General features: G+C 40.4%; 2 protein-coding genes and 1 pseudogene across 2 annotated transcripts in view; 2 read left to right on the top strand and 1 right to left on the bottom strand.

The window, feature by feature from the left end:
* The window catches only part of LOC143028601 (large ribosomal subunit protein mL51-like), a 41480-nt gene that overhangs the window by 4958 nt on the left and 24010 nt on the right, over window positions 1-12512 (top strand). The window lies entirely within an intron of this gene.
* LOC143028603 (uncharacterized) overlaps window positions 1-12512 on the bottom strand; it is a 210081-nt gene that overhangs the window by 190348 nt on the left and 7221 nt on the right. The window contains exon 2 of the mRNA XM_076190942.1: window positions 9621-10173. The gene's annotated coding sequence lies outside the window, so the exon portion shown is untranslated. The remainder of the gene's footprint in view (window positions 1-9620; window positions 10174-12512) is intronic.
* On the top strand, window positions 1735-7528 carry LOC143027895 (uncharacterized; annotated as a pseudogene).

Below are 12512 nucleotides of genomic sequence, written 5' to 3'. Positions count from 1 at the left end.
AACCCAAGATTTTTTTTGATATCAAAAGAGTTAAACTTATAATACCCTTAGGGACAAACGTTCGATAGATGTGGATTGTTGTTAGATACCGCAGATTGCTTTTCTCACGGGCAGTTTTATGTCGCATGTTCACGAGTAACGAACTGGGATTCTCTGATTAATTATCTGTACCGGATCCACTAAAGAAAACGGAGAAATAGTAACGAAACGACCACGCAATGTAGTATATAAGTTGTTCATGAATACTTTTTTCAACAGACGTCAGCAGCATATAGCAGCAGACAGTCGGTATTTGCACAAGGACAGTCATACTTGTTAGGGCTACTCTCTAGAGTTGACTGGTTCTTATAGTCCAAAGTAACGTTGGATGGCTTTCATCTAGGCAGTTACCACTGCCACCCACTTCTGGGCGTTTCCCAGCCCTTTGTCACTTTAACCTTTCCGTCTATTCGTAGCTTTCCGGGATCCGCACGAGTCCTTGCTGGCCCGTGAGATTCCTCGGTCGTCCGGCCTGGCGAAATCTAGTATAAATCTTTCGTAGTTTAGAGTAGTGTAGACCCCGTCCCCACTGGGCGCACAGCGTGTCTTTCCACGCGGCTGTCGCCAAAGAACTGTGTGACCCCTATAGTATTGTCCATTTGCCTTTTCTTAGCACATTTCATGTGTTACAGGAGGCTTGTCCCCCACCCCGACGTGCAGAATGGAGTCTTCAACTCCACCTCTGCAAACGAAAAACACTTCCACTGACGACCCTAATATCGACCCGGATAAGGCTAGGCATGTTTTTCTCCACTCTGACCAAACCCGATTGGTTTATCTCAATCCCTTTATTCTGATGAAATGTCTGTTTTTTTTTTTTTTTTTTTTTTTTTTTTTTTTTTAATACTGACCAGGTTAGGAAACTTAGGAGCGGAAATCTCCAAGTTACCACCAACCCTGGGAAAGCCACACGCGACTTGCGGCCAAGAAGTTTCATACCTTCGATGTTGTTGCCTCCCTCCCTAAGTCACTCAACTCCTGCAGAGGAGTAATCCACTGCAGAGATTTGATGACCATGGACGAGTCTGGTACCATCGAAGAAATGAAAGGCGAAGGGATTCTAATGTCAAATTCATAACGCGACTGGACCGGGAAAAGAACATGCGAGTGAACACGCCCCTTAATATCCTCACTTTCAGCTCCACAACCCTCCTTGACCATGTCAAAGTTGGATACATCCATGTCTCAGTACGACCATATGTCCCCAACCCTTTGCGCTGTGATAAGTGTTTCAAATATGGTCACCTTGCTAAGTTTTGTTATAGCCAAACGATCGTGTGCGGTAAGTGTGCAGGCGAACATCCTACAGATGCCTGCTCTACAAATGTGTTTCAATGTGTTAACTGCCCCTCTAGCAACAAGCATGCATCCACCTCCCGAGATTGTCCCACCTTCAAAATAGAAAAATGATTTCGTACCGAGAAAGCAACTTGTGGCACTTTCTACGAAGCACGGAAGCGAAGCGTGTGATGGAAAGACAAGTTACCCCCAACTAGTCCCTCCGGAGCAACTTCCTATGCTTCTGCAATTAAGAAAACATACAGAACCATTGAAACACAAACTGTAAGCAAGCACTCCGATAAGGACAAAGATCTCTCCCCACCTACCAAACAAACCACGCACCCGCACCTTCCTTCCCCGACTATCCCAGAGTTTCCACTACGTGTTCCTACACATGTGGAAGAGGATGTTCCCATGGAGATCGCCGGCTCCTGCAAACGACTATTAAGTCCGATATCCAGCCCAGACCGAGCATCGGGGGCAAAACACACCTCTCCCACTAAGGCCAAGAAAGGAAGAAATCGAAGCAAATATACTGCCGAACTCTTTGGAATATCCAAAGCGATAGAAAATGCTCAATCTGACACACATAGTAATTTTGTTATTTTCTCGGATTCTTTGAGTGTATTACTTGAGTTCCCAGCCACACTGGGATCTCTGGGAACGAAAAAGCGGACCCGCTGGCCAAATCTGCGTTAGAAAAGGACTCTATTACAGATATACCTATAGACATAGGCACTTTCAATTCTATCGTAAGAAAACAATTACACGCCCACTGGTAACACCAGTGAGACAATCTCCATATCACACATAAACAAAAGGAGCACATAACAGACTGGTCAACACCATACAGAAGCTATAGACGGGAGGAAATCGCCATAGCAAGGCTGAGGATGAATTCCACCTACATCACCCAGTGCAAACACCTGCACTGGCGTTTTTCCTCCCCAGTGCAACACCTGCAACACTACACTATCTATAAGACACATACTCATACACTACATGAAATATAACACACAGCGCCAGGCGCTTATACATCACTGCAGACTCAAGAACATTTAGTTAAACGTGACAAATCTTTTGGCCAATGACTGTATCCTTATTGACAAATTAGTGTTTTATTTGAACACAACAGGACTGTCGTGGAAAATGTAATGGTAAATTAAACAGGATCGCAGATTCACACCAGGCTTAATGACCCCCTTATGGGTCGATAGCCTTTAAAATCCAACATATTTTTTTCACAAAAGAAGAGACGATCGTCGACACAGCGGCTATTTTCTCTGAGGAAGTTGAGCACGGAGTAATCACTATTCCTGAAGACATATTCAGACTAATAAAAGAAGCTATCAAGATGATTCTGGCAGACTACGACACCGACTACGTGTCAACCACTGGAGATTCATTGGAGGACATTAAGGAGGACATTTTGGACAAACTGAGGGAGGAAAATACGGAACTACACGAGAAATTGGAGAAGAACAACAAGAAGTTGGATCAGATCTTGACCATGATCAAGATGATGAGCGATGAACACAGCGACGAAGAACATAGGTCGCCCGAACGTAGGTTTCACGCAGAAAACTACTCTGACGAGGGCGAACCGTCTACTAAGAAACAAAACGTATCTGTGGATTCTATGACCAAATAAACCAGAATTTTGAATAAAACCTTTTTTATTTTCATACATTTTAAAGTCACAAAGCGGCAGAAGCCAATCAACCTGTCGAAGGCAGGTGTGGCGAAGCCGCTGCTTGTAATAATAATAATAAAAAAGCCCACAAAAATACACCCTAACCTATGAGGTATGTGAACAGGAAAGATTAATCGAAGACCTGACGTAGGCTTTTAGTCACTTCAAGAGAATCCACTGCCGGGGGCGACGAAGATCGGCAAGAGGGCGATTTATTACTGTGATTAAAACTTTCAGTCTCGTGAAAAGCATCCTTTGGTTTTATTTATACAGTAGCGACCGCGTCACGTCACGAAAGGAAATGTCGGCATATTGGTGCCATACCCTGCATCACACCAGGGCGAACGGTCGGGATTCCCACGTGCGAGATGTCACGTATACATTAGGTACTCAGTTCGGCTGTTGGTGTAAAACGCATTCTCCTTCCGCTCTCACGCCTTCGTGGAGATATATGAAGCATTCTCTTCTTTATACTTATCTATGTTTTGTACGTATACATTCACTTATAACTATACATCAAAAACAACACACATTGAAATACACCTATAAATGTATAGTGTGATATGGTCACGCTAGGACGTCACAAGAATAATTACTGTTGTTTTAAGAGGTAGAGTATATCACACTATTAATAGAATAAAGTTTAATTCACTCTGGTTTGCATAATATAATTGTAAATTTTCGTTTCAGAAAGTAATTATTTATTTAGATTTTGTATTTTTTTCTTGTATACATATTAGCTATACAGTATTATTTTTATCATACTTTGACAACGCAATTTCCTGTTTTATTTTACAGTATTTCTAGACAACCACTGATCACAGATTAATAATACTTTATTTTCATGTTTTAGGCATACCTTGTCAGAGCTAGTTCATATCTAATTTTTGAGGAGCGCTTTATACTTCACCAATGTATGTTGTTATTCAACCTCAAAGTATAGGTGGTACAGTGGGCAGTGGGCAGTTTGGCTTACGTAAAAGGAATCCAAGTCTTCAGTTTGCATATCTAATTATGTGGATGATCACTTCAGTTTTATCACTGAAAATAGACTACAATATGTACATACATACGCTCATTCATTTCAACACTGACAAACTCAAAAAATGCTACTTTTCAGGAGAAGCAAAATAAACTTTTAAACGAGGTACTTAGCAATGAATTTTTATTTCATGATTAAATGTAGTACATAACATCTCATATTAAAAAACACATTTATTATAAACATGCTTTGTGCCTATTTGAAACATAAATTTGGAATTATGACGTTATTGCCTTGAGCGACATCTAGCGGCCAGTTTTGCTACTAGAGTTATGGCGTTCTTACCACAAATAAATATAGAAAATGGCAAATTCAGTTGTATAAATAACTCAAAATCTTCAATTTTTGAGTTATGTCATTGTTGAAATGAATGAGCGATATATATATATATATAATACTTCTTACTTCAGCTCCCAGTAGTAGGCGTTATGCCTGTCAGTGGTCACAGCATGTTCCTCCATCTAGCTCTATCATGGAAGGCCCCTTCCTCCCTCAGAGTTTCGATGTTGGGCAAGTCATATCTGCTGAGGGGACCCACATACGCCGGGGTGTGGGGGGTTTGTTATGGCAGCCTCTCTTACCACGGGTTGAAAGGCCGTTGGAAGGGACGCTTTTTTTTTCTTTATTATTCTTTATTCATTTATTTTTTCATTATTCTTGATTTTTTTATTATTCTTGATTTATTTGTTATTCTTTATTTATTTATTTAATTATTTAGTATTTTTTATTTATTCTTGATTTATTATTCTTTATTTATCTATTTATTTATTTCTTTATTATTCTTTCTTTATCATTCTTTATTTATTTATTTATTTTTTTTTTTTTTTAACTCTCGATGTCGTCTTCGGCAACCCTCTTTGGTGCCATAAGGTTGATAATTTCCAGGAGTTGAGATTTTTCCTTCTTCAGTTCTTCCTTTTCCACAAATTCTCGTTCTTTCTGCTCCTTTTCGTTCTTTGAGTTCTTCTTCCTTTTCCTTACATTCTTGTTCTTTCCGTTCCTTTTCCCTCTTTAGTTCTTCTTTTTCTTAGAAAGTTCTCTTCCAAACTTTTAAAGGAATCGATTCATACCATTAATCGATAAAGTGGTCACCTGGCACAATAGTAGTCGCGACTTCTTTTGAAATGTTATCGACTGTACTGGGTATCTCAACAGATCCCAATTCAGATTCCTCCGGAACCGTACCGGCTCTTCTTTGTCGGATGATTTTACTTAAAGCCCTCCCTCCTAATGGCGGGCATGTCGGAAAAAATCTCCTTATATATCGGGCCCCCAGAGGAACCCGGACCCTAGAGAAACCTCGGGCCCCTCAGAGAAAGCCTGGGCCCCCGGAGGAAACCCGGACCTCAAGAAGAACGGGGCCTTAGAGGAATCCTGGGACCCCAGAAGAATCCCAGGCCCCACAAAGGAACCCCGGTGTAGCCGGTTCAAGTGACTCCCCGTTTCAAAAGACTCCCCCAGTCAGATCAACCTAGGTTCAGACGACTCCCCGTCACTTGAAACTAGTTTCAGACGACTCCCCACCCGTTTGAAATGACTCCACATTCGAATGAACCTAGTTTGAGAGGACTCCCCATTCGAATGAACCTAGTTTGAAATGACCACACATTCGTTATTGCTGCAATGGACTTTAATACTGAAATGGACGAGGTGGAAGAGTTCCTGCGGTCAAAAAATTATCCAGTGCATGTTGGAAACAACAAGGGGAAAAAAAGGTAATTTTCGAAGGAAGTGTCAGACATTCACAATCCAAGACGACTGTCTGAAGTATGTTCATAAACCGAACAGGAAAGATATAGTATTGCGCGACTGTGATTGTCTATTTTTGTGATTGCAGAAGTTCGCTTCCTTCGGGTGATTAAGGATCGCCAATACCAGCTTGACATTGTACTGGCTAGTCACCGAGGATCTGGTTACAGCGACGAATCTGTTGCCTTGGGAGGACACGTGGGCAGAGAAAAAGTCCTCGATCGTATAATGCAAAGATATTGATGGCGCAAAGTTGTATCTGACGTAAATGAAATCTATCAAAACTTGCTTGCGGTGCCAAAAATCCAGCACAGTATTCAAGAAAGTTGACTCGAAACTGCATAGTATCCCAATTAAGCCTCAAATTATGCACCAAATTGGAATAGACCTATGTTCCTTAACAAAGTGAGTTTGGTTTTATAAAAAAAAAAATATAAATGCAATATTCTATTTTAGAATAAAATAATAATAATAATAATAATAATAATAATAATAATAATAATAATAATAAGGAACTTGCATAAACTGATAGATATCACTGTATATTATTTACAATGGTGATTTTTCTCAGGTCCTCCAATGGTCATGTCGCCATTGTGATGGCTGTTTGTTATTTTTCTAAGTGGATAGAGGCTCGCCCTTTAAGAACAAAGGGAGCTGTTGAAGTGGCGACAAGGTGCTGCGCTACAACCTACGCAGAGCAGATATAAAAGGAGGCAAACAAACTGATCCATGGGATGGTCCTTATGAGGTGGCTCAATTTTGTGAAAGGGGACTGTACTATCTCATTAATATATCCACGAATATCCCCCTTAAAAATAAAGTGAATGGATGCAACCTGAAGCCCTTCTTCGAACGTGCTCCAGAAGTTTTACCACCAAGTTCTTCATCAGACCCACCATCTCCAACTTCTCTGTCAGAGCCACCATCTCCAATTGTCCAGATCATAGGGGTTCAGCAACAGGAGATTATCTACAAATTTAATCCAATAACAGTTGGAACACAGCGAGCAATCTACAACAACTCTGGTGGACGTCTGATATTTAAGAAAAAATCTGGTCCCTCTGGAAAAATAAATAAGACTTTCAAAAACACAAGTGAACCCTTTGCTGTCAAAGTAATTAAAGGTGATGTAAATTGTTTTGTTTTTTCGTTCCATGACATTCGCTATCACTGGAGAAGAAGACCAACATCCTGTTGTCAGAAGCTTGAAATGTGATTTCCTTTCCACCAGTGAAAACATCCAAGTTGATTCAATGTGTGAGGATAAAGTGTGGGAAACAACTACAGAGATTATTGCAGCAGCCAACATGTTTCAAGTAAATGTATGTGTTTGGGCAAAGTTTGGATCTATTCACACATGGCATATACATAGGCCGAAAGGTAGTAAAATCCTAAAGGATTCAGTGTACCTTGAGAATAACGCAGGCAACCATTTCAATATAGTTATCCGTGTGTAGTGTAATTTGTAATAAGTAATAAATAGGTCATTGTAATTCAAGAAAAAAAGGTAATCATGTATAGTGTAATTAGTAATTTTTTATGGGGGGAGCAACCTTAATAAAAAAAATCAAGCATCCAATAATGGGAGTCATTTCAACCTGATGGGGAGTCATTTGAAACCTGTTTCAGTTAACTGGGGAATGTTGTCAATCTAGTTTCATTTAATTGGGGAGTGTTTTCAAACTAGGTTCAGGAGACTCCGGGAGTCCTGTTTTGGGGGAGTGTCCTCAAACGTCTACACCGGTCCTCAAGAGGAACTCTGAGCCCCAAGAGGAACCCTGGGTCCCCAGAGGAACACTGGGCCCCCAGAGGAGACCCGGACTCCCTAAAGAAACTTTGGGCCACCAGAGGAACCCCGGGCCTCAAGAGGAACGGGACCCTAGAGGAATCCTGGGACCCCAGAAGAATTCCAGGCCCCACAAAGGAACCCTGGGACCCCAGAAGAATTCCAGGCCCCACAAAGGAACCCTGGGACCCCAGAAGAATCCCAGGCCCCACAGAGGAATCCCGGTCCTTGGAACTCTGAGCCCCCAGAGGAACCCTGGACCCCGAGAGGAACACTGGGCCACCAGAGGAGACCCGGACTCCCTAAAGGAAGTCCGGACCCCAAAGAGGGATCCCGGGTCCCCAGAAGAACCCCGGGGGCCCAGAGGAACCACGGACCTTAGCGAAACCTAGGGCCCCAGGAGGAACCCCGGGCCTCAAGAGGAACGGGGCCCTAGAGGAATCCTGGGATCCCAGAAGAATCCCAGGCCCCACAGAGGAACCTTGGGCCACAAGAATAACCCTGGGCCTCCAGAGTAACCCTGGGCCCCCAGAGGAGACCCGGACTCCCTAAATGAACTCCGGACCCCCAAGAGGAACCCGGACTCCCCAGAGGAACCCCGGATCACTCAGAAGAACCCTGGACCCCACAGAAGAACTCTGGACCCCCAGAGGAACCCTGGGTCTCAAGAGGAACCTCGGGCCTCTAGAGGAACTCCGCTTCCCCCCAGGAACCCAGGGCCAACAGAGGAACCTCGGGCCAACAAAAGAACCCCGGGTCCCCCAGAGTAACCCTTGGCCCCCCAGAAGAACCCCGGACCCACCATATGAATCACCCCCCACCAGAAGAACCCCAGATCTCAAGAGGAACCAACCCCAGGCCTCTAGTGCATTGGTTCTTAACCTGGGGTACCTGTATATTTACAATGAGAACGCAAACAAAATTTGTACCACTAATCCTTTTCGTACGTTTGCATTGTATTTGTATTGGATGGGGGTACAAGAAAATGTTCTGAGATATCAAGGGGTACAGGTATTGAAAAAGGCTAAGAAACCACTACTCTAGAGGAGCCCTGGGTCCCTAGAGAAACACCTAGTCCCCAGAGGAACTCCGGGCACCTAGGGGAACCCTGGCCCCTAGAGGAAACCCTGGCCCCTAGAGGAAACCCTGGCCCCAAAATGAACTCCGGGACCCTATGGAAACCCTGGCCCCCGAAGGAACCCCGGGTCCCTAGAGGAACACTGGGCCCCAAAGGAACCCCGGGTCCCTAGAGGAACCCTGGCCTCCAAAGGTACCCCGGGCTTCTAGAGGAAGTCCTCCACGAAGAAGAACCGTCGTTTTGCTGCCCTATCTGTATTTCAGTTATTTATTTTCCATCCTTGCAAAAGATGTCTCATTTTTTCCGGCTTCTGTGGAGGGGCGATGACGTCATTAAAAAGATTTACACTTAGATATTGTAAATATCATACTACAAGTAGCAATTACTTATTAAGGAAATTGTACTTATTCTTGTTTATACCCACGTATATTTTTAAGGGAACTAATAAATGAATCAAAGGAAATTGGCTAGTAATATAAAGAAATTCGTCTTATTTTTATGGAAACACTGGGTTTCGGACTCAGTACCTGGGGCATTTCTGGACACACATATTGTAACACGTTCTTACCTGTTCACCTAACAGCAATATATTTATCTTGTCAGCCAGTTATATGAATAAATTACTAGGAGAGACTGAATAAAAGAAAGACTTGGGAGATTACTCAAACTTACCAGAGGAGATCTCTACGATGTAATATTTCACTCTCAAGGTATCTTTTTAGAATACTTTTCCTCCCTAAAGGTGAAAACCATTCAACAGGTCCACAAAAGATATTCTCTCTTGAATTCCCTCCACCCCTGGTTTCATTTCCCCCCTAATTTATTTTCTTCTGTAATCAATGTGGCATTTGTGTTAATCAAAAACTGACAGAGTAAACTAAAGAGAGAGGGAGGAGAAATAAACTAGTGAAGGCTGTTGTATCTTCAATAAACCTGTCACTTCACCTACCTTGACCAATGTGTAGTGTAGCTGACTGTATAATGTCACTTGTTACTTGTTCAAAGCTCCTCTCCATCGTCAGTACCTCTGAAGAGTCTCCCTCAAACTTGATCAGCAACGGTAGGCGGGCCTATGCTCAGGTCGTAGGATTCCGTAAATAAACAAGTCTTGAACTTTTTCCTTAAAACTCCTCCGAGTTTGACAATATTTGATATAACTTGGAAGATTGTCATAGAGCCTTGGAGCACCGTTTTCAAAAGCTCTAAAAACCATGTTTAGGTTCTATCGCTGCTCAAATGACCTACGCTGATTCATGTCTCAATACCGGTGCAGAATCTTCATAAAGTTTTTTTTATTCCTTGATATATATTGGTTTTCCAAATTGTAATGCTTGGTAGACCATGACACTCCTTTAAATTATCCTTGCTTTTACTGACAACCAAAGCAAATCATTGAGAACTGGTCTTCTGCGTTCACGCGAAGATGAACATTTTATTAACTTTGCAGCTCCTTCCCTAACATGTGCAGTGAGTTGCAGTTTTCTAATTTACCTGTAACATAACTTTGAATGAGCATGTTAGTAGTAGTTTCATCTAAGCACTTTCTAATGAAGACTATTTCTTATATTATATGCTACTGTTTTCACAACCTTATGTATTTGGTCTTTCAATGATAGATTACAGTCTGTTATAACATCTAAGTCTTTCATTATTTTTCGTACTTCCACAACATCATTAATTCGATGAAAAGCAACATCAAACCTCCTAACATCATTATTCTTACCCACAATTAGGCATCATATCTTCTGATTCAATTTTAGTTGTCCAGATTCCATCCACTTCCTAATATCTTCCTTTACCCTACTCAGTTTTTCTTCTACATTTGCTACATTATTAAGTGACCAATAAAATTGAGTATCGTCAGCAAACACTATGAATTTAACATTACGTTTCTCAAGCACATGATATAGTTCAGCAGTATAAATACAAAATAACACTGGTCCAAGCACACTTCCTTATTGTACTCCTCAATATAAAACACTCCGTGTTTGACTACATCTTCTATTTTGTACACTGTAAGATAATTCTTCAAAAAGCTCAATTCATCTCCCTCAATGCCAATAGACTCGCAATCTTTAGTTATAAATGGTGCACCACTGTATCAAAAGTGGGACTCAGATCAAGTAAATTTAGTACGCCGCAGTCTCTTTCATCCATTATGTTATCAAGACATTTGTCATTAAGGCAGTTTCGGCTGAAAAAAGTCGTCTATAAGCAGACTAGTTATCCGGTAGAGCCTAGACCATTTGCAAGTGCTCAAGTAATTGATCCAAAATTACATTTTCAATTACCTTAGATAAGTGTATCGAATTAGATACTGGTCAATAGGAACTTAAAAACTGTTTCCAAAGTACTCCCATAGGCTTCACAATAAGACTCACAGGAAAAATCATTATTCTTAAATTAACAATTTCTAAGAATAGTTTTTGTCTTCAAAAAATTCCACAGTAGGTATTATCCTGTTTACAAATTTTTTTTCGCGTCAATATTTACCTTCTCAAATTTTGATAACTTCTTTTCCGAAGTTTGTATTAACGTACGTGTGCACAATCTACTCTAAAATTTACAACAATCTTTCTAATCTCTTCATAAAAGAAGTATAAGAACTCATTTGCAAGCACTGTATCTGTGAATCCTTCAGGCAACATTCTCATTTTATTTCCTGTCAAATCATCTAGCACTTTGTATATTTTTTCATGCTTGATTCTGCTTCAATATTTTTCTCAGTAATATTCACGCTTACTTTAAAGAATCAACTTATTCTTATTATTTCTTGCATCATTATACTCTTTCCCTGCTTCATCAGTTCGTAGCCTACGCCACATTTTCTACCTATTCTTTCTTTACCTTTCAGATGTCAGCATTAAACCAAGGTGCATGGTCTCTAATTATAATTACTTTTTCAACTATTGGGGCCTGTCATATCCATCCTTTGCAATCTTTTTGTATTGAACTTTGTGGTTACTGAATTTATACACAAACGTGTTTTAAGATTCTTTTCTTTCTGAATGTATTTTTTCCATTTGTTTTATTTCCTTTACAAATTGATTTTGGAAAGCTACGTGCATATGCACTGCTCATCTTTGAGATATTTCTTCAACAATTCTTGAACAAGATTGTGCTCACTGTTCAATATCACAAAAGAATAAGTTCAATTTATGTCCACCAACTGATGTAGCCTTCTCTATTTTATTAACTAAATTTAAAAGATTCCATAACTTCACTGAACTCCATTGCATAATTTTCTCTGCCATCGACCCAGAAATTACGAGTACTTCCCGCAAATAAATGCCTATCCAATTCTTCTAGGTAAAATTTTAAGTTCTCTTAAAAAAAAAAAAAAAAAATAAGATAAAAAAAAAAAAGTTCAATTTTTATGAGGGGGGTCTGTAAACATATTTTTTCTTTCCCCCAATTTCGCAACCAATTTGAATATTCTCGAAACTGACCCCCTTTTCTGATTTATCCACCTTAATTTTCTTGAATGATATTGAGAAAATTATGCCTACTCTTCCACCTCCTCTATTTCCTCCTGGAGGATGTAAAAATGAACAAGTATACCGGTATCTGGTGTCATTTATTGAATTTTAGCATTATCATATCCAGTTCACCAGGTTTTAGTTAGTGCTAATTTATAAAAATTTCTCACCTACAATAATTTTTAATATCAAGAATTATTATTTGAGTAAGCATTTAACAAACCACATTTGACCAATAAATGTGCAATACTAATAGCCATGATCAGTGATATCTCGAATCTTTATTTCACTCTCTAGAACTGCACATTTACCAATTGTATGATTGTTTACCACATGTTTCTTATATCTCATACAATTTATAC

Source organism: Oratosquilla oratoria, chromosome 9, assembly GCF_046742065.1.
Source record: "Oratosquilla oratoria isolate Oo_2021 chromosome 9, ASM4674206v1, whole genome shotgun sequence".
NCBI classification, from domain to species: Eukaryota; Metazoa; Arthropoda; class Malacostraca; order Stomatopoda; family Squillidae; genus Oratosquilla; species Oratosquilla oratoria.
The sequence above is the reverse complement of the archived record's forward strand: the minus strand, read 5'-3'. Positions and strand labels throughout refer to the sequence as shown.